We start from the raw sequence: 23,513 nt of genomic DNA on the forward strand, positions 1-23,513 counted from the left end.
GGCATTTCACTTTCAGAAAGCTGGAATGTTCAACACACTGCATTGAAACAACATTGTCCCATTAGAATAATTTACATGTCAGACACTAAATAAATATGCATTTAATGCAAGGAATTTGTGTAACCAGAGCAAGGTTTTCTTGTGCTCAGGAATTTAAAAAACTTCATTAGAAACAATTAATATTCTTCTACTTTTACATAAACAAGTCAATATCTTGTGGCCTGGACTGTAGGGGTGATAGAATTTTTAAAATAGAATGGAATTTGACTAGATGCTTATATTTTCATATTTCCATTTTTGTGCTTCAGATTGTATTCCCACTTCTATCAATAACTGTTACTTGGCTTTTTTACTGGGAAGATGAAACATTTCATGGTGATCTTGAGTCTGACCTATGTGACTGTGAATATTTTCCTTCTTTGGCACTTAAAGATGGAAAAGGCAATGTTAAGGAACATATAAGCTGTTTACAATAGGGAATGCATATTGCAATTAATTCCATTAGCAAAGAATAAATACAAATATTTGCAGAAGTAGGTTTATGCAAAGATATTAGATGAGTTCACTGAAGGATAATATGTATAAATGTCTAGTGATTAGTGAGCTTGACATTATATTTTGGAGTATTCTGGGGATGCTCACTGCCCTAAAACTAATCCAAAAGAACAGTGGACGTTAATCAAAAAGTCTGTTTTCTTCTACAAATTTGTCCAAATGACTGTCAAGAGGTCTTCTGACCAGAAAAGGACTCTTGAGTTCCTGATAATCTGATGTGTTCAACTCCGGAATCCTTTTATCAAAAGCAAAAAGATCATGGCCAGTCTCCTCCAATACTCTCTCTATTCCCAGTAGCATTTTCTGTATAATTTGTGTTTAAAAATACTCTGCCAATGCAAATCAGACCTGAGGAGCGTGTGCTGTAAATTATAAATCTTTATAATCTAAATTATTTCAGCTGCTGGATTGATGATGCTTTTGGAGCTTCACATCAAGGATTCTGTTAGCCCCATCCTTTCTCCTTTGCAGAGAGGGCAGGACCATCACCTCTCCAGACATGACCAGGTGAGAATGAAGCCTTTTTCCTCCTTTTGTCCCTGGCTGCCACAAGCTGGATGGATTGATAATTGGTCTAACAATATGAGTTATGAAACATCCAGTCTGAATATAAGAATCACGTAAGTAATGCTCTTTTCTTGTGTAGTACTGAAGTTACATATTTTGAGGAGGAAATAAAATTTCTCATTTCAACCCGGTCTAGTGAAAGATGTCCCTGCCTATGGCAGGGCATGGGAAATAGATGATTTTTAAGGTCCCTTCCAACCCAAACCAAGGATGGCTTGGGTTCGAAGGGACCTTAAAGATCACCTATTTTAGTTTATTTTTCATTTTATTATTCAACATAGATGGATAAGAAGAGAAGTTTTCCAAGAAGAGAAGAAATGAATTGTGGTGATCACTGATGTGCCTAGGCTGGTTACAGGTGTCAGAGTCAGAGAAGGAATGCACCAGAAATGCAGAAAAACACCAGGAACTGGCCCCAGCTTGGTAGGGATTCAAATAACAACTGGTACAAGCAGTGTGACAGAAAACACTGCTTTCTTTTGTTACCACTTCTGAAGAATTTTCTTTGTTGAAAAACACCCATTATCTGAGATTACTCCTGCTACTTTCAGCACTTTTATGCTGCAAACTGCACTGCAAGTAAAGGTCAAATATAATTAGCTGGGGAAAGTTGGTGTTTGTTTTCATCCTCGCCAGAGCTTTTTTAAACTTGTAATTATGAACAGAGGATGTGTAATGTTACAGAATGTACCACCAGTGAAAATTTGATACATAGTGGAATCAATCTTTTACTCTGTAGTAACAAATCTTGTTTCTTACGCTCTGTCAAAGTTTCATTCATAACTAGCCCAGAAATGAACTGACTTCACAGTGAGAGAAAACTCAAGCATAATTTAAAACCCAAAAATACCCCCCAATGCTAAAACAATTGTAAATTTAAACTTTACAAGGGAAAAGAGCTTGAAAATGCACAGAAAGCTTGAGAGAGAGGGGAAGTGCACTGTGTCATGACTAATGATCCAGAAGCCTTCAAATGCCATGAACTGCCAGGAATGAAAAAAGAACTGTCGGGGTTGTGTGCTTGTTTAATCTTCCTTCTCCATCGTCTCCACCTGGAGGTCTTGGACGCTTCTCCTTCTTCATATTTTCCTGCTGTATGGTTATTTTATTGGAAGCAGGACTCCAAGAGGCCACCAATCCATATGTCATCATCACTTTTCAAATTACCTCTCTGGTCCATGTTCAGCTCACTAGCAAGTACAAATGTGTAGTTCTTGAATCTAATGAGAACAGGGGAATTACAGCAATAAAATCAGCTAGGGAAAGGTAATAAATAAGTTTCCCATTTCTGTTGCTTATTTGACTCATGAAGGTTAGTAGCAGTTGTGTGCATTTCACAATACACTCTGAAGAAATGGTATGAGTAAACAAAATTTGCTAGCAATGTGCATCTATAATTAAGATTATAGGATTGAAAATAAGCAGCCTGGATTTTAATCTGTGTTTGAATAGAGATCTGTGAGCATTCAGTATGGATGTAATAACTTGACAGCTTAATGTGCAGAATTCAAATTCCTATTTGCAACTTCAAATACTATTTTGGTGGTGGTTTGGTGGGGGATAGATTTTGTGGTGGGTTTTTTTTGTTGGTTTTTTTTTTGGTGTTTTTTTTGTTTTTTTTTTTTTTTTTTTTTTTTTTGTTTTGTTTTGTTTTGTTTTGGTTTTTTTTTTTTTTTCCTTTTTTGGAAATGTGGTGCAAGGCATCAGAAAAAAATAAGAACACATGAAGTGGCAGTATCAGTAATAGGGATGTGTGTTAGGATCATGTAAGTATTTGTAGTTTAGGATAAAACCTGGAATTGCTGAGATGTAAAAATAATAATCTCTTTTATCTAGCCTCCCAGAAGTCAAACCCAAAAGCATCTAATTTCTCAACCTCTGAAAACTATTTGGTTTCAGCTGAATTTTAGCAAAGAGGTTTATACTTTTTTGACAATTGGAGCATTAAAAAAAAATCAAACAAACAAACAAAACACCCCAGTTTCTCCTTGAACTTAGATTTAAATTTTAAAAAAAGCATGCAAACATGTTCCTCATTAGGTATGTTACATAATTTTTTTTCCAAACAAAAATGCATGACCTCTTTTAAAAGAATAATTGAGCTGTCTTGACTTTTTTATAATGTTTTAGTATAATCACATGCCCAGTTTTTCACCAAGTCTTTATCATTTCACTGCCACCAGTCACCAGTTAGTGCTGCATCCATGACAGTTGTTCCAGAATATGTTAAAGTGTTGAAGGTGAAATGTAATTAGCAGTATGTATCACATAAATGTTTCAATCAATTTAAATTAGTCACTAGGTGGCCATGTATCACAGATGGAAGTGTATTATTTAACAAGAAGGAAATCCTTATTAATAATGCATTTCTTATTCTAATAATGGATTAATAAGCATTGTCTGGAATTTCTGAAATGTCTGACATGATTTTAGTAATTTTAATCTGAAAACATGAAACTTAGTCTTTGCTAAGTATCTGTATCTACAACACTTACTCAAAAATAAAGTAGGAAAGGCTTTCTTGAACAAAGACAGAAATTTAGATTTGTTTGGAATGCAACATTCCAGTGTGTGTGCACATATTTGAACCCACACCTGTAGGACACATAGTGTCAGTCCTAATTCTCAGGTTCCTCTCAGGGTCAGCATCAGGCTTGAGAAGTCCAGTGAGAAGATGCTGAGAAATAGAATATAAATTAATAGAATATAACTCCTTTTTAATAGAAAAATAATTAATAGAAATTAATAGTTAATAGAAATCACTCTTCTTTTTTTTTTTTCCCCTTCATTTTTCTTCATGAGATGCTTTCATAAGGATAGGCTCATTCCCACAGAAGTTTTTAAATGTGCTGCCTGTCCTTTTAATGCTGTTAAACGAGTTAATGTTTGACTCATTTGTTTCACTGGTCATATTTATTCAAGAGAAATCCTTCACCACGTGCAGGATGATAAATGTGCTCTCCCTCTGTAAAATATTTACTCAATAATCTTTCAGCTAAAAAATTAATAGTCAGGTATCATTCAGGAAATGACCAGCTGAAATTCTCATACCTTTAGCAAGCAAGGTGCTCTTGCATTTTGCCAGTTTTCAGGGAGTCATTCTTTTTCCTACTAAAAAAAAATGAAAGCACAGCATGGGCTTCTAATTTGTAAGTGTTATTTTCAGTCTGCCAGTCTCTGCATGTTTAGAACGTTCTAAAAAGGAAATGTATCATTTTTGGATGCAATTAAATGTATATTTAGTGCTGGATAGATCAGATGGAATTCTTACAGATATTAGAATTGAAAAAAACCCCAAGTTTTCTTAGCTACAAGCATGCAAAAATAAATAGAGTTGGGTTAAAATAAATCATGTCAAAACTTTGTTACCTAAGGAAAATTCTCAAGTTCTTCCATCTTAGAATAGCAAAAATAGGAAAGATACACTCAGCTGTTTACCCATATTTATTGTGTATTTCATCACTTTGATTTTAAAGCAGCTGTCTTCTTTTAAAATTTATACAAAGTAAATAGAAAAAGTGAATGTTTTCTTGAATGTATTTACATTAGGCTATCTGAGAAAGTAAATAGAATTAGCTTGAACAATTTATATGATATTACAGGGAATGAAAAACAAAAGGTAACCATTTCCAACAGTGTTAGGATTTCTTGTTTTGGTTAAATATTCCAGAAAAATGCCATCAATCAAAAAGTTTCGCATTCCACATAGAAAAATGTTACCTTTCTAAACATTGCTAAACACTTTGACATATTTGAAAAATTGAGTCCTAGGTCCTAAAGGTTATATGTCATAGGAGAAAGAGGAAATATGCTCTGTCTGTGCCAGAATGGCAAATAAAGATGATAAATGTGGAGTTGGAAACAAGGTACTCAGATTCATAGTCCCCAGCTTCATCACACTCAGTTGTGGTTTGGTCTGGCCTTTTCTGACACATAAGTGTATACAAGAGGGAAGTGGTGGTCAGTAGATCAGTGCCCAGGGTGAAGAGAAGGGTGGAGAAGGAAACCAGTGGGATAGAATAGATTTTGAATGCTCACTATGCTAAATCCTTTCAGCAATTAATTAATTTGGCATTGGGGGATTTTTTTTTTTTTTTTTGTTCTGTGTTTTTTGTTTTCTCTTTCTTTTCAAAGGCCTGATAATTAAGTTAAAGCATGCCTTGACTTCTCCTTTTCTACAGTATTTAAAAAAAAATCAAATATGTGGCAGGCCTTAACAGCTGGTAAGAGCAGTCAAGGAGACTTGTTATGATTAAAATAATTCCATTCCCTAAGTCTTTGCAATAATGTATCTGGAAAGCGGAGTATTTCCTATGCTGTAGATAAATTTATTATTTTATTCTAAATAATTTCACCAGGCTACTGTGAGCACACAAAATCTGGAAGAGCTTTGTGAGAGACAAAAAGGAACACTGAAGCTTTTCTACCTGATTTCTTGGGTTAGGTAAGCAAAAATAAGTGTATTTTATTTCATGAGTAGAAAGCAGTTGTGAAGATGTTTTTCTTTATCTCTTGTAACTCCAGGGGGAGGAGGGTGGAGGCCTTCTGATCACAGCCCAGCTGTTAAACCAGGTGGGGCAGTGTTTGTGATCTCTGTCACCACTGCCCACCCTCGGGGATATCTTCTGTTCATGGGCCATTGAGGCTCACCAGTGCCATCACACATTCCATCATCCATTGGGAGATGCTGCACCCAGTGGGGAGGAGCCAACCATTCCTACCCAGATAAAAATGGGGACACAGGGACCCCAGGGAGCCTCTTTTCCACTGGATTCCCAGAGGAAGATTGGACTCATCTCAGCACCACTGAACCTGTCTGCAGGATCATCTCTGCTCCAACAGAACCACATCTGTCACTGCAGGAGGATTTATTGGGACTGCTTCCAACACTCTGAACAGGGTGTCAGGTTGTATCTCTGACTCTGTCAGGGTTTTCTAGGACTTTTGTTTGCTTGCTTGCTTGTTTTTTGTGCTACTACATTTGTATTTTTAGTATTCCTATTTGAGAACTGTTATTCCTATTCCCATATTTTAACCTGACAGCCCCTAATTTCAAAATTATAATAATTTAGAGGGAAGGGGTTTACATTCTCCATTCCAAGGAGAGCTCCAACTTTCCCTGACAGACACCTGTCTTTCCAAACCAAGACACTTGAGTTCTGTGTGTCACAGTCATTGTGTGCATCTTTGGTGTGAGAGAAATTACTCGGATTCTGTGCTAACATGGCTTTACACCTTTTACTTGGCCAAAGGATTACTAATTTTATAGTGACAGGTACAAACAGTGATGCTTGTAAACAGGCCTAGCATTTGACTGTAAGCTAATTGCAGCATTTAATTTTATGTTTTAGATTTATTCCCCTTTGAACAACACAGTTCTGTCTTTGTTAACATCAGCAAGTTAAGGTCTAATGCCTTTTTTCTAATTTTCAAGTAAATTAGCTAATATTAGTAGGCATATAAGAGAAACCTCCAATATTGTGACCATCAGCAAGTGAACACTCTAATGACAGAAAATAGAAGTGAAGGGAACAGGGACTGGCCATTGATGGTGGTCCCTGGGTGCACTGCAGAGCACAAAGGTCTCCTTACCCTGCTGAGTCTTACCCAAAAGAATGACACAAATTTCCTTTCTCTCTGCTGTACCCATAAGGCAAAGGAGTTTCTGCAAAGGGGCAGGTGAGAGTTTTGGATGAACCAAAGTTGGCAGTCCATGCAGTTAGTGGTGCAGGAACACTGGCAGAGGACAGGTTATGTGCTCTGAGCTCCCCCTTAATGTGGAGTTTTGGCCATCCTCCCCAGCACTGGGCTTTGGTGGAAGACTGGAAACTTCTGATACAAAGCATCACCCTCTGAACCATCTGCTCAGGTGCTGCAGAGTGCCTCCCTCATCACCCACTGAGGTCCCTGATAGCACATGCTCTGTAGTGGACACAATATTTAAATATTCACGTTTTTATTTAGATACTTAAGCACAATAGCAGTAAAAAGAGTGGAATGAGAAATACTCTATACCTTGATGCAAATGTAAGGTTCTGTGAATTTCAGGTACAATACCAACCAAGAAATGCTTGCACAGTAACCCACTGGTAAATGACAGCTTTTATTTGTGGTTTCCAGGATGTAAAAGTCTTAAACTTCCTTGTTTATCATATATGCATACTATGCTGTATCTGTACCATATATGCATACTGTTATTCAGAACCAAGAGGATAAAGTGTACCTCATGGCAAGGTGGTAAGTGCATTGTACATCCATAAAATAGTTTGTAATTTATGGGGATAAAATCATTAATGTTTTTACCATTCAGAAAATATCGGCTGGATTTTTTTGTAACTTCAGGTACGTACATGCTCTGTATGAATATTTTCACTGCTAAACTAACTCAGAATCTCTGTTTAGTCTCTAAATAGTCTGAGAAATAATTACAGTTTGTTATAACTCTTTAAAGTGGGGACAGGCTCAGAGATGAGTAAGGACAGAGAGAATTGGGAGCATCAGCTCTGAAGCCTGTACTTTTAAACTTTGGACAAAGAAAGTAATTTAGTTTTGAGTGGTCTCAGTTATTTCCATAAGAAAGGATATGCTGCCTTTAATGTGAATTGTGGAAGATTAGCAGCTGTTATCTTATGTCCTATTTGTGGCATACAGCTTGGATGCTAACACAGACCTTTCTCCCCATCAGCCCTGAATATATTCCAAGAGCTTCAAATGATGCAGGGCAGCCAATATTGGGACACTCAACTCTTCCACTGAGGTTTTTTAATTTAAATTATCCACCCTAAGGGTCTTCTCCATATATTTTTTTTTCTCTATAAAACTACTGAAAGTGTGAAGGGACAAACATTGTTATCGGTAAGTCACAATAGAATTTACTGTTTTTACTGGATATCCTGGTTTGATGTATAATCTGCATTTTTTTTGTTTGTTTGTTTCACAAAGGCAATGTAGTGTTTGCCAAAGAGAACTAGTTTTTGCCAAAGGAAATGTAGACTTTTTCTAAGGCTGAGAAAGAGCCCAATCCTAGCTTATACGGATAAGTTTATATAAACCACATAGCATAAGAAGCTGTTAATATTCAAGGATTATTAGTACAAATCCCTTTATAAAGCAGCCTTACTTTAACTTTTGAGTGATATTGCAACATTGTTTTTCAATAAGACTGTCCTTGAGAATCAACAAACTGCATGTCACTAAGAGGGTTAATTAAGGTCAAGTTTATAATGATGTAGGAAGAAGCACAGACTGAAGGAGCCGTATATCAGATGGAGATTTCAAGGTCCCTGCAATGCATTAAAAACTTTGAGGCTGTCTAATGTGGACAGCATAACATGTTCTGCAGCAAGAAATTCTTGGAACAAACCTAAAAAAAGAGATTCAGCTCCTTTCCCTGAAGGTTTGTTTGACAGTGCTTTTTCCAGAAGAAATCTCCTGCTAGTCAACTTTCCTCCTGAGGGAGAGTACGGGGTCGGGGAGCAGAGTGCTGGTCAGCCAGCTTTCCTGGGTTTCTCCAAGACTGGGGAAGTTCATGCTCCCTGCATGGCTGCAGCAAGGAACTGAGGCACCTTCTGCACCTCCAGGGTGAGCTGTTCTGTCTGCAGTGCTGTGTGCGTGGGGTTCTCTGCTCCCCAGGAACATCAAGGGGTTACCACCCCTTCTTCCACTGCAGAAGGGACCCAGCAGGGCTGGAGCTGCTCCTGAAGGGGCACTGTGGCACTGTGGCACTGTCCTGGTGTCACAGCAGGAGCTGTGTGTCCCCTGGTGATGGAGAACGAGCCCTGTGTCAGTGAGCCAGCCTGCTCCTGCTCTGCTGCTGCTTTGGTTCTTGAAACACATGAAGAAAATCAATGTGGGAACATTTTAAATGCTGTGAAACTGCTGCAAGAGAAGGGGATGTATTAAACCTAAAGGGATAGGGAGAAAAAGGAAGTGGGAATACACAGGACAGAGAGTAAAACAGACCTAATTAGCATAGCTGGTTTGGTAACCAAGATGCCATGGCAGGAACAAACAGAGCTTTGGAGATTACAGAAGATGGGATTAAACCTGCTTATGGGAAGAGAGGAGATTCAATCAAAACTTCTGCAGGTTTTCTGTATGATCTTTAACCTAATTAGTGTAATGGAAAATTATTAACCTTGCTGAAATGATATATAAGCTTTTGGGAAATCTGAGTAAAATCAAGTTCTGATCACCAAATCAGCCTTCCTAGCTCGCTGTCAATTGTCAATAAGGAAGGGTTGAGGTGTGGCTTTCCTGTTTGGGTATGTATATTTTCACCTACTACGGTGAAGCATAGGGCAATTTTGGGGTTTTTACCTTCAAATGAAGTTCCCACCAGTGATCAACAAAACTTTCCAGCACATCTTCCATTGCCTCATCTGTACAGTCCCTTGTGCAGAAGGGAGGACTCACCAAACGCTTCTCCTATATTTTCAGAGCAGTGTTGCAAATTTAAATTCAGCAGAAGTCATCAGACTCCATCTCTTCAGTTTCTGGTAATTTATATTGTGGTATTTTTGTCATTTTTACAGATCTGCAGTAATAAGGATCAAAACATTGAAACTTCTAAATCCAAGTAAATAAGTGTCATGAAAAAATATAGCTGTCAAGGACAACTGGAGGAGTACTACTGCTGAGTGGCTTAGCTTTATAAAGCAACTGGAGCTCTCTCCCTCAAACAAATAGTATTTACAAGAAGTTCAGGCTATGACAGCAACTCCAAGGCAAGATGTTTAATTTCTCTTCAGGGGCACATTTATCTGAGGTTAACTTTTTTTTTTTTTTTGCATAGAGTAAAGGCAGATTTTCAGACTCTTTTCAGTTGTCTTTATGCCACAACTTAGTGTTTCACAGAGGTAAGATATATCGTACAATTTATTTCTTCGTTGTCCCCCACATGTAGAATAAGCTACTCAAAACTTTATCACTTCAGGCATAAGACTTTCATTGTTCATTTAAATAATTGTGTGAAACATTACACAGATTAATGATACAAATGTTTCTTTGAAATAAAAAGAGGAAAATGCAAGTGAAGGAATCATTTTTTACCAGGCATGGAACAAACAGGAGCCTGAGATTTGCCTTGCTTTTTCTTTTTCACACTCCCATTCTTCATTCAGTTTTTGAATATTTGAGTAGTAAACAAAACAATTGTGTCTAATCAAGATCCACAGGATGTATCTCTCTGTCATTAAGGTAGCAGACTCTCAGGAGACAAATACTTGGCACCAAATTTCTCGGTTTCTATTCTGCGCTGTATAAAAATAAGAATGTTGAACCCAGACCTGGTTTCTCTTTCCTTTTCTGCCTGTGTACTTTGCAGTATGCAATCACAGTATCTTGAGCCACTCCCTGGCTCCTCTTCACTTTATATTCTAATTCAAAATCATAATCCTAGCTTATTTTTTTCCAGTATTTTATTGATTCCTTCCCTCATGTCTTCACAGCGCGATCCCCTCTTGAATCCTGACCTTTCCCTGCACGGAGGTTTCTGAACCTGTCCGGTTGCTGCTCCTGTCTGTGTGGAAGCTTGGCTGCCTCCAGCTCTCTCCTGTGTGCCTGGCAGGAAGGGAGAAGGGAGGGAGGAAGGCTCTTCCCTGGCAGCTGCAGTGCTCTGTGCCACAGTGGCATCTAGCTGCCGCAGCCGCGGACGGATCCGCACAGCCCCGCTGGCAGGAGGGTCACTGCAGATGGGCTCTCAGAGAGATCACCTGCCAAAACCTGAGCCTGTGGAAAGCGTGATCAAAGCCTTAGCATGGCCTTAGTCTTTGTTTTTTCCCCTGTCCAGCAAAAATGAGTCCTTGTAGTGAGAGGCAATCCCGAGTTTCAGGTCTGGGCTTCTCCACTAAATGCTAAATTCTGCGCTTTGTCTTCTCCGCTAAATTCTTTGAGAAATGCTTGAGCTTTTCAAGGCACTGCCTGCAAGATTGTTTGTGTATTTGAAACAGTGTTTCACCCTGCTTTAGCCTTGGAAATAGTTTAAGAGCTTTTTTCCTAGAGCATTCCAAAAAATATTTCAAGGATAATCAACACCCAGTGAATTCTCCCAAGTAAATATTGACGACTGAATGGAATGAGCCCTCCATATAGAAAATAGAAAATGTTTGAGCAGGTACTAGAAGAATTTTAAAATATTTTATTTTCTAATACTAAAGAGGGCTGATGAGGATTTCCTTTGGATATTTCTTGTTGAACCCATACTTACTGTGTTCACAATTATTTTCTTCTGTACCGTTACAGCTAAATCTTCACCAAAATATGTTTTGTTTACATCCAGACTTTGCCAATATAGGAAAACAAGACAATAAATGCAAAGCATCATTTCCAGAGGTTAAAACTTGCATGGGTTCTCAGCATGCCAAGCTGTTGTTGGGGAAAAGTCCATGAAAATCATTCAGGTTTCTTGTCTCCACAAAGCTGCATACTCCAGGTGTATAACAGTTTGCAGTGGCAATTTTCACTGAACCTTCAGTCTTCTCCAAGTTTTCTGGTAACCTAAAATTCAAATTTACAAATTTTCTAATGTTATTCCTTGTCATTCTGTAAAACAATTCAAAAACTGTTACCACTATGAGTGCAAAAATGTTGGGAAATACATGTACTGGTGCAAAGAGTTTACACTTAAAATAATGTTCAGGTCTGTGGGGTTTTTTTGTTTGTATTTTTGTTGTTATGGTTGTTGTTGTTGTTTTGGTTTTTTGGGGTTTTTTTTGTTTTGTTATTGTATGTGTCAGATAAGAATTAAAACTTAATGAATGGTCTATGAGGGGAAAAGGTGTTTTTGTTGCTCTCATTATTCCCAGACAGACTCCCCTGGCATTTGTCATGGTGGAGCACCCTAGAGCCATTATCCTCCCCACAAAAACCAACACAGCTCACAGGGTAACAGGGCTTCCTTATTCATTCTCTGGTGGATTCTGGAACATTTAATAGTTTCTAATAGTAATAACCTCAGCCAATTAAAAAAAAATAAATAAGGAAACGTTATGTTCATTTTTAATGCAGTGACAATTTTGTGACATTTACTTGACAAGCTCCTTTGATCAGGAACTGAAGCTGGGACTGAGGAAACCTCAAAACACATTTATGTACCATGCTGCATCCACAGAGACAGGGGGACTGACATTGTACCTTGTCAGAACAATCCTTTGGTATTCTTAACACATGATATTTATGTATTTCTAATTTGTTTTGAGAGAGTTTAGTTTTAATTAAAATTTAAAGATTATGAAATCAATGATTTAGTTTCAGGGCTCTGGAGCAGAATGAGAAATTTTAATAAGCTTTTACATTTTTTATTGGAGGAAATTAAAGTTACAGTGTGCCATACACCAAGGTTTCCTTTTGGATTTTTTTAATAATGAAGTGGCTAAATTAAGCCAACATACAGCTCAGGTTTTGAGCCAAGGGAAGAAGCTGTGTCTCTTCACAGTACTAACCTGTCTGTGACCTGTCCTGTGGTGGAAGTCTGTAGGAAACAGAAGCGAAGGCTGATTTACAGCCTTGCTGTATATATAATTTAGGTGGGGGATTTTTTGTGTGTTTTTTCTTTTTTTCCTTCTCTGTGAGGCTCTCTCTCTTTGCTTTTGTTTCTTTGCACAGATAAAGATGTGACAATTAAGTCCCACTGATCCGTCTGCAGGTGAGTTATGGCTCAGGGACAGCAGGTTGGAAAAGACTGAGGGAGTAATGGAAACCATCAAGGCTCCCTTTCCTCTGGGCTGAAGTTTTCTATTGCTTTTCTCAGCTGCACTGAATAAAGTTCATCCTTCTGCACTCATCCCATTCTACCACTGATATATGGGTTTTATACAACCACTGAGCAACCACTGTATTTTCTAAATTAATTTCTATTTCCTGTTTATTATTAGCCCAAAGTTAAAGAAAATAAATCACGGTGTTGTTGTAAGAAGTGTCACCAGGTGAATTAAACCTTCATTTTCATTTACAGGCTGCTTGGAGATATGGCTGTGGACTTTGTGAAGCATCTGGCATTACGCCATCTCATGGTGGCTGAAAAATATGAATTTACATCCTCTATTTGTGTTTGCAGGGCAAGAAGAATTCTGCAAATCATATGTAAGTAGTCAGCCTTACTGAAAAATGATAAAAAATAATTCCCTCCTAGCATCATTACCTTTAAAGGATGGAAGTGGTTTTTTTTGGTGGTTTTTTTTTTTTTTTTTGTGTTTTTTTTTTCTTTCTTTTTTTTTTTTTTTTTTTTTTTTTTCTTAGTATTTTAATTTCATAAGGAGGAGTTTCTTCTAGAAATCCTTTTTGGGGCTTTCTGTCCCATAGCTCTTATTAATATACGTGTAGGAGTCAGGGGTAAAGTATGAGCACGACAGGAGGAGGATGCAGGGATGAGGGGAAAAATGGAAGTAATTCTGTCTTCTACCAAAAATATGTGTTGGCTCCAGATATCAGTTTCATTTGAAAATTACACTTAATGAAGACAAGAAAAAAAGAGGCAGAAGCTTTAAACTTCTTTAGAGATATTAATGAAGAGAAATTATTGAAATAGAGAGCAGGGGACAGATCCTCTTAATGGTATTGAAGTAAACTTGCACAAGCAGATTTGATACCCAACATTTAATTTATCATTTCTTTTGCTAGGTTTTTTGGGGTGTGTTTTTGGATGGCTGATACCTATATAATATCTAAGTAAAGATTTTTATGGACCAGGCTGAAATATGAGTGAGTACAAGTATGTTAGGACTCACAAGTTCATTTTTAAAAGATTAGGAGAAAGACTGGGGGTGGGGATCTGCTTTATTCCAAAAAAGTGGAATTAGAGGAGAAACAGAAGTGGAAGCAAAATTAAAAATTACTTTCTGATGAAGAGGCGGGCTAATACATAGGAGGGAAGTAAAGAGAGAAAATCACTGCAAAAATGACAAGCTTTCAGGTTAAAACTTTGATTTACATACTTGAATATGGCAGGAAAAAATCTCACAAGAACTGAGGAACACCCTAAAGCAGAAGTCTGAAGACATTGACTGTACTCAGAGTGATTTTTGATAGAATTTTATCTTTAAAAAGATACTAAAGGAATTACTGGGTTTTTATGAGTTCCTGGGGAAACATTATCTGAAATTAGGAAGCCAATCATGTTTGCTTTTTCCCTGCTGTTAGGAAATCTTCTGTTTCCCATCATTCCTTATTTTCAGATTGTCATCCTTTTGAATTTCTCTTGTGGTTTATTACTGGCAAGTTATTTAGGATCAAGATGAGAAAGTGTGCTGCTTTTACACAAGGTTTTTAGCTTAAGACTTTAACTTGTTTGTGTTGTAGAAAAGCCTTGTTCTAAATAACTAAGATTTGATGAATGGTCTAAATTTAAAAAAAAAAAAATAGTTAACTGTGAAGTGGGAATGGGAAAGAATTCCTGGGTGGAATCTTCTTGTCAGGGTACTGAGAGTTTCCCTCAGGGCTGTAGAAATTTCAGGATGAATAATGTGGGTCCTCTGTTCTGAGCTCATTGAGTTCTCCGAGGTCACATAAGCCCAAGCACACATTAATAAACAAGTAGGTAAACATGTAATCAGTTTATCCATTAATTAGCCCCCTTCTAGATGGTTGCATGCTAAAAAGTATGCAAGCTCTTAGATGCAAAACTGGATGTAGTATTTGAGGGATTAAAACCCCGAAATCTTTCATCACATTCAAACCTGGGGATAGGTTGTTCCTAATCAAAGCCATGAAGAAGCACTCAGGCAATGCATCCAGGTGCTGGCCCCTGCAGTTTCAGCATGGAGAAAAAAACTCTCCCAGGATGTCATAAGTAAACCTCTTAGAAAAGTTAATAGTTTAAGCTGCATGGTATTTAAATTTTGGTTTTTTTTCTTCTCACCAATATAATGCAAGCTCATTACCAACAAAACCAATCAGACAAGGTGCTAATGAGATTTCAAGGGCAGCTGGTAGATGTATTGAGAGACCAGCATTTCCTCTTTCAGTGGCCAAAGCCCTGCCATGCAACTATTGATCAATGCAACTGGGAAAATGCTTTAAATTAAAAGAAGGAGAAATAATAGTAATAATAATAATAATGATGATGATGATGGTTGGACAGAAGAACCAAATGTAATTACATCTGTGTTTAAAACCACAGAAAATCCTTCATTAACTTAGGTGGGGCTCCCATTGGAGGAATTCCTGGTTTTCCTGATGTACCACAGGTCCTTTGGGTAGGTCACCAGCACTCCTGCTGTCAGCAGGTACCAACAGGAGCTCCACTTGTCTGGGGTGGGTTCTGCCCCTCGGGGTGCTCTGTTCTCAGGCCCCAGCCCAGCAAAGCCCTCCCTGCTGGGGTGAGCTCTTGGCACGTCAGGAGTCCCAGCCATCCTCTAAGTGCTCTGCTGGACTGCTGCCAGCATGCTCAGCTCTTTGAACAACTGGGCTACGTACAGTAAACATAAATTTTACCCTGTGGTTTCAGTTTTGATGTTGCCAAGTTCACCTCTCATTTGTAGGCTTGTGACTCCAATGATGTTATCAGTCTGCACTCAGAAGAGAAATCTTTAATTCTGGGACAGCCTCAGAAATGAGTGTGGCCAGATGCACCAGAGAGTCACTGGCCTGTCCCAGTTGTGTTTCAGGTGTACAGCACGTGTGTCCCCACCCAGGGAATGGCTGATGAACACAGTAAATGCTTTTTCCAGAGAACTTTTTTAATTAATGAAACTGAGCTGTATTTTTAATTTGTTTCCAGGCTTCACAATGCAAAAGCGACGCAGCAGAAAATGTTGCTTCACGCTGCTGCTCATTGCTGATTCCTGGCCAAAAGAAGTCACTAAGTACTGCATGAATGGATGCCTCTAAAATATGTATCAGCTGAATCATATTGTTCATTTATTTTCTTTTTTTTTTTTCTACTTTTTTTTTTTTTTTTTTTAAGTCAGACACCACACTGTACTTGTGGGATTGAGATGGGAACCAGTTTTTTAAACTTACAAAATGAGACAGCACTGATCCAGCTCAGTGTCTCACTGATGAAGCACTATATTTAAGGGGGTAGCACTGAAGGTTTTTAAGGTGATGAACAATACATGTAATTTTCTGTGATAAGCATTATATTTTGCAAGTTATATCTATTTATGTCAATCTGAATACCACGAATCAGGTATTTATGGGAGCCTATAAAAGAGCGGTTAAAATCATATCTTCAAAAATAATGATTTTTTTATTCCTAGTTGGTTTTGAAAGCTAACAAAGAAAAACTGGTCAGTGAAAGGATAGAAACATTTTCATTAATGTTGATTTGTTTAGAGCATTGTCTCAGAGGTAAAACTGACTCAAGGACCTCTGTTTAGAGTTGTACTTCTGACTCCAAATCAACAAGATGAAAAAATACACATTTGCAAAAAAGCCTGGTTATTTTGTTTGTTAGTTTGTTTCTTGTGTGCATTACAGAATCAAGGTCTTCAAGGAAAGGGAATAAAACTCCGAATATCAATAAGTAACAATAAAGGATGTAGGTAGTAAACACTAGCTCCAAAGCAGGAGTGAGGACTTAAGGACCAAGATCCTCATTTTTGTGAGACCCAGCTTGAGACTGACCACAAACCAGAACTCTTGGAGAGATAATTGGTGTGGACTTGAAAGCTAAATCCTGGACTCACTAATTTGGTTTTGTTTTGTTTCTTATATCTCATGGAGGATTTATAGGTCAGTAAGATATCTCTGAAATTTTCCTCATATATCTATATATCTGTGTATATATGTGTGTATATATATATATATGTATATTTGTTAGAAAAATAATTTGAATGCCCTATATCTGTTACTTATATCTTTTAGTACTGTTCCTCTCCAGAAATTTTTTTTATTCCCATTATCATGATAGGTGGTTTTGCTGTGATTTCAGGTAAGTATTCTGGTCAATAGTCTCTGCCTACTTTGTACTCTTTCCTTTTCTAGTTTAAACAGAGGGCTGGAATAAAAAACTCCAAACATTAACTAAAGGGTTACTTGTGAAAATTATGCAAATTACAATTGTCTGCTATATTAATTAACTGTGTTCATCGGAATAGCATATGAAAAATTAAATATATTTCAAAATGTTAAATAATGGCTGGATCATTCTGAAATTAAAAAAAATTAAACAGATACATGGTCATAGTCTGCTATTCACCCTGTGAAATTGCATTTGACCTCCAATTGGGTAATTGTATTATGCCTGCCTAAATTTCCATGCACAGTGATTTACAATTGAACATATTATTCTACTCCTCCTCTCTGACTGTAGTGCATGCTTCTGCTATTTATTGCAGTGTAGTTATATTTATTGCAGTGTAGTTATATTTATTGTGGTGTAGTTATATTTATTTAAAGGATGATTGTGTTTTAGTGGCTCACTCCCATGGTTCCTACACAGATTTGTTTGGCAAGTGTGCTTTCCATCCAGGTAATTAATGCCATGTAAATAACAGATTCTTTATCTTCATGTATTATATTTTTTGATGTACTTCTGATGAAAGTGACAGCAGGAACAGAATTACAAAACAAAACCTTTGCCCCTGTTTTTAGTGCAAATTTTTGGGTGCTACTTCCTCAGGATTCCTCCCAGAAACATCCCACATACTCCTCAATCCTCTTTATCAGCAACAAGGACAGTTTTCCTGAAGCTGGCCTGCTGCTCAAAGCAGTGTATATAGTGAATATAAAGATATAGCTCACTGCCTGAACAGAAGATCATCATTTATCTGACATCACTCTTCAAATATAATTGCACGTTTAAACTCATTGAAGAGAGAGAGCTATTTCATCACAGAGAAAATAGTGTATGCTCGTTTTTTTATTTTTAATCAGGCTTGATCTTTGTAGTTTTATGGTCTAAGAAGAACTCATATCAGATGGGAATAACAGGCAGAGAGGCTAATTTCAGCCTAATAGTTTGAAACCTAAATTTACTCCTGGTTGAGCATGTCAGAAAATGGATTACTTTGGAATGGCTGAAGTCTAATGTCACAGGGTTGTCACAAACAGACCTTTTCCCCTGTGTGGATGGAGTTCTGTGTTTTGCAAAAGGGTAAGATCTTGATACAAAGCATGGTTAGGTTGGACTCATGAGCTCTGGACTGCACACGATGCCTGCTCTTGGCTGTGCCTGGGCTGAACTGCTAAATAATGCATATTCCAAGGAAATGTTAGAGCTGAGTGGCACTGGAGGCCAGTGAATACCAACAGCATCTCACTTGTGCTATTAGGGGATGTTTGGCCATCGGTGTGAGAGAGAGCAGTGCTTCTGTTATCACAGCACCTCTGAAACCTGCCTTCGTGTCAACCTTTCCTGGAGCTGTCTATTCCAGGAGCAGACTGGGTATAAAACTCTGGCATGAGCATATCCTGAGATTTGGAAATCCCTGGAATGTTTCCTGTTTGCCTCCATCTCTTCCATTAATATTCTCTGCTGTCAGCAAGATTTATACAAAATACCAAATCCTGGCTTCATTTACTCAAAGGCACTTCAACCCTGGACTCAGACCTGATCTTTTTTTTCAGTGCAGGAATTGCATCACTCCTCAAATTTTGAACAGTTCCCAAGAAACAGATCCAACTCTGCTCAAGAAGAATATATCCAATATTCTTGAACACAGAGATATTGTTTTGGCTGAAGGCCCACCTAAAAATGCCAACTTTGCTACTTCAGTATCTGAAACGTGTCCCAGAGAATTACAAAAGTGCTTAATGACATTAGATTTTGAACTAGAACTATTGTTTTAGCTAGAGCATATAATGTACATCCTAAATTCCTTAATTTTCTTAATTATCTCCTAATTACAGTCTAATTAATTACTAATTTATCTTAATTTCCTCTGGTAATTTCCTTATTAGTCTCTGTTTTAATATGTTACATTTTTATCCTTTCTCCTTTAATTGGGAAATAGACTTCACAGTTTTTGCTGTGTCCCTACCTGCTGCACAGGATACCTAATGTGGTTTTCCAGTTAACATGGTTTCACAAGAAACTGGAATGAGCATGCAATCATCAGTCTTGCTCAGAACACAGGAAAAGTTACATGTTCCTCACAATTTAAAAAGGAAAAAAAAAAAAGGTAGATTTGTTGTGGAGACCATAGTGTCCTCAGGTTTCTTCAGGAAATATCGTCAATCCAACGTTTAGAACCTCAGTTTCTATTTACTTATGTTTCCTTCTGTGTCTCCTTTAAAATGATCTTTAACAAGAGTATTTTTTTTTTTAATTTCAGAAAGCTCTGAAATCAGAGCCTGCACATCCCATGGGTGGATATTCTCCGCTTGCATTTTCCTCCAGGCATTTTTTCTGAATTTTTTGTTAACTATCTCTATTATTAAAAAAAACCAAAAAAAAAACCCCCAAAAAAACCAAACCCAGTCAAACCCTAACCAATATATACATACACACATAATAGAAAAAGCCTATTCCTCCAGAGCTTAAGTTTTCCCTTGCTTGAAAAACTGTACATTAATTAAAAGATATATTTTTCCCCCCGTCTTTCTGAAATAACTCAGGCTGGAGGTGTAACTTGCAAATGCTTAGATCTTGTATCCAAATGGAGGAGGAATATTTCTACGGGAGGAAAGTGCACAGTTCAACTGAACTTTCACAGTATAACTCAGCAACATTTTAATCAAAAAGGATTCTGTTGTTAGCACAGATGGAAGCAAAGCAGTAGGAACATAAGCTGTCCAACAGTAGCAGAGCCAGGAAACCAGAGGTCCTCAATTTACCAGTGTTGGCAGAGTGCAATTCCCTGTAATTGTGCAGCGAGTCTGATCTTGCATACGGGCATGAGTTGGAATTGTTTTATTTTTGTGGAAATTGTTTTCAGGAATAGCTCTCAGAGTCCATACCACACAAATGTAAAATAAGTAGTGTTATTATGCTGCTGCAGTCGACGAGGATAACACTGGGATGTTCTCTCTGTGTATTAACAGCCATTACTGGTTTTACCCATACAGAGCTGAGCCTGGGTAAGGAATGAAGGACAATTTAAGAGGAGAGAGCAGGAAGAGCTGCAGACAGGTGTTACAGCCCCTCATCTACAGTTCATGGTGGTACAGCAGAAGGATGGCAGAGGAGCCTCCCAGAGCTGTGGATTGCTGAGACTCCTGCCAAGGCTGCGTCTGTGGGGGACTGAGCTGCCACCAGCTGCTCGCTGTCCCTGCCTCTCAAGGTTATTGATTCCCTGAGATTCTCCTTGGGGTTGATGTTCCCCAAGGTACTAAGGGTTCCCCCAGTGTTGCTGTTCCCTGGGAGTTTCCCCTGGGTTGCTGTTCCCAGAGGTAATCAGGTTTTCAGTCTTCTCTTTGCCCTAAGTGTTTCACACCAGAGGTAGAGACGACAAGCTGAGTCCGCCAGTGCACATTTCCAAGGTTGTTTATTCTTCACTATCTCAGTTCTTCTTCAGCTCTGCCAGGCCTCCCTGGCAGGGAACCTTATCTTAGTTCTTTCTCAGCTCTGCGAGGCATCCCCAGCAGAGCAGGACTGGGGCGGACTGGGCGGATCAGAGAGCCCCGCACCTTATGTACGGTACCCCTGACCCAACCACCATCCACAATGTACTTTTTATTTACAAAACTGTACCAATACTTACTACCTATGCTAACATGTCATTTCTACTCTAAACCAATCCTTGAGATCCAACTCAGCAGAAAATGGGGGACGAGAGCAAGAACAAGGAGCACAGGGGCCACTCCCCAATTCCTCCATCTTGTCTCTTCAACCCCATATACTGAGAATCCTGGATTCTACATTTACATTCTATGATAAACTAACTACTGCTTATTTTGAATTCTCTCAGCTTGTGATTCTTCATACAATGTGGGCATTCACTCCCATGGACAGGGATCAGAGGCAGTGTCCTCCTGGGCTCTGTGTGATGCTGGCTGAGCCCCTTGTACAGATCCCAGACCCCCCTGTCCGGTCTCCAAACCCTCCAGGGTGGCCAGAGGGATGTTCTAGACTCCAACACCTGCCCAGGGTGGGATTTCCACCAGGGTCAGGGAGTACCCTGAAGGCAAACTCCAGGCTCACCTCACACGGCCAGTGATGATGGATTCAAACTGAAAAGCTGCTCCTGCAGAGCAGCTCTGACACGTTCTCCGAAGATGAGACCCTCAGCCAGAGGGGCGGCAGCAGACGTGTCAGGCTGTGGCACCTGCAGCAGCCCCAGCAGTTTGCTAATTAAATGTGTGTCAGGCCCGTCACCACGGCCTCAGGTAAATTGGAAAGGGAACAGGAGACCTTCAGCTGGCAGCTGGCCCTGTGGCCCTGATCAGAGCCTTCTCTGGAGAGCTGGGAGAGAGCAGAGCTTCTGCAAGTATTTTTTGTAAGTTACATTTCTGCAGGCGCCTAATCCCGGGGTAGATTTTCTTTCCAGAGGTGTAATAGATTAAAAATCTAAATACAAGAAAGCTGGCAAAAGTGGCTCTGAGTTACCCGTTACTCCTGAGGCTTGTTTTAATTCACTGATCCTGTGCTCTTAGTATTTGCCTACTCCTTTTGCCTTTCAAGTCTAATCTTATTAGAAAAATGATTGCGGAATTACCATTTGTTTTTTATTTCTTGGTTCATTTTACATCAAGGGTTCAAAGTTTGGGCATTTTGTTGTTTGTTTACTTCATTTAAAAGATTATCTGCTGCATTTGTAGAGATGAATATCTTTCTAAAATCTGGAAATGTGGCTGTGATCTTTATTGGCCTTCTCGTCCATGCTGGATAGAAATCACAGTGTTTTTTTCTTGCTTATTTATATTTCATAATATAAATCAAGTGGTGGTATATGACTAAAGAATTCAGATCACAAAGAAGTGCTTGACTTTATTTTCTGAGTGTTTTTATTTTTGTTTCTTTGAGCACGAGGAGTGTTGTGCTTGTCTTTAAAAAGCCAGCAGCAAGCAGCCGCACGGCTGTGAAATGCTACCAGGGCCTTCTTCCTTGGTGACTTCCGCTTCTGGGGATCAATTCTTGCTAATTTGCAAGTCCCGTTGCATTTCAAGGCAGAAAGAATAAAGTAGGACAAAGGCTAATAAGCCACCTCCTCAGTGATGGACAAACATTTAAACTTTCTGTCCTTGTGAGTACCGATAGTCTTGAGGCTGTAGGAATTTACCTTGTGTACACAGCCCAAGCTTCAAAAAAGTCTCATCCCTGAGCTCATAAACTGCTTACCTGTAGCACAGAACCTGTAGCCCACAAGAGAAAGTAGGGTCATGTTTTTTAGGCAACCAACTCAAAGGAAGTCAAAAGAAAAATCTTTATAGATGTATGTGTGTGGAGGTACTTGCTTTTTCCAGTTATATTGTCCATAGGATTAAAGAGAAGCAGAAAGATATTTCCTTTGCTGAGACAATCATGTATAGCCACATACAGATTTTTGAAAGAAGGCTTCAGAAAAGGAAAAAACAGCTTCTGTTCTAGAACATAAGTATTTTCTCTTATTTGTGTTAATGATGGAAGAAGAGAAACAGAAAAATAGTTAAGGGTTTTCCTGTTTTTCAGGACTGTAGTGCCTTTAAAGACACTTTCTTTTGTTTTGTGTTTTCTCCAAAGGAAGGAGCCTTTGGTGTAAATAAAGGTTCTGGAGTCCTTGAATTATCCTTCTGGGCTATCTTTAAATCTAATCTTAGCCAAACACTTACTAGTTATACGATATAGTCAGAGATTACGGGCCAAATTCTCTTTTCACTTATTCTGCTGAAACCCATTGAAATCAATGTGAGATTGGACTTGTGTAACAGGGAAGATTTGGGCTACTGTCTGCAAGAGATAAGAGCTGGGCCAATACTATAACAGCCTTTTTCAAAAAAAAAAAAAAAAAGAGAAAAAACTTATTCAAGCAAGCTTAGGGTCACATGCTGTCCTTGATGTGCACATACAGAGCTTCAAGGGTCCATGTTGGACAAATATTCAGAAAAAAAAAAAATTGCTAGTTGTTAGGTAGAGAAGGAGTTTGGGTGGAAAAGTATCCAAAATTTAATGAATTTTACAGGTAAGCTCATGATGCCCTACATTTATTTAGTGAGCAGAGTTTTCTGTGGCACATTGCAAATGACCCTCCCAAGGAAAAGCTGATATTATAACTCTAGGTTATGAAGTGCATAGAAAAAAATGAGCTTTTCCCTACAGCATTGCAATATCTTTTGTGGAAATAATATGATCCCATCTCTTCTCTCCTCCTTTTCCAGCCTTTGCTACAGCACGTATGAGAAATAATACTCCTTGGTGCTGTTATGGAGTTTCAAACTCTAAATCAAAGCACTCAAAAAGGTTATGTGAAAGCAAGAAACTTACTGTGAGCCATTAGGATAGTTTGCTTGTGGAGGTGAATAGTGTTAGTTTAGGAAGACACCTTCAAACCATCTTGTTCCAAACCCCTGCCATGGGCAGGGACCTTCCACTA

General features: G+C 38.5%; 1 long non-coding RNA gene across 1 annotated transcript; it reads left to right on the forward strand.

The window, feature by feature from the left end:
- The first annotated feature begins 791 nt into the window (after positions 1-791).
- On the forward strand, positions 792-13,283 carry LOC134559959 (uncharacterized). Its single transcript, XR_010082647.1, has 3 exons — positions 792-1,175; positions 5,481-5,566; positions 9,657-13,283. It is a non-coding gene; the product is annotated as an uncharacterized LOC134559959 (long non-coding RNA).
- Positions 13,284-23,513: the final 10,230 nt, after the last annotated feature.

The sequence above is a fragment of the Prinia subflava genome, chromosome 18 (genome assembly GCF_021018805.1).
Source record: "Prinia subflava isolate CZ2003 ecotype Zambia chromosome 18, Cam_Psub_1.2, whole genome shotgun sequence".
Lineage (NCBI taxonomy): Eukaryota > Metazoa > Chordata > Aves > Passeriformes > Cisticolidae > Prinia > Prinia subflava.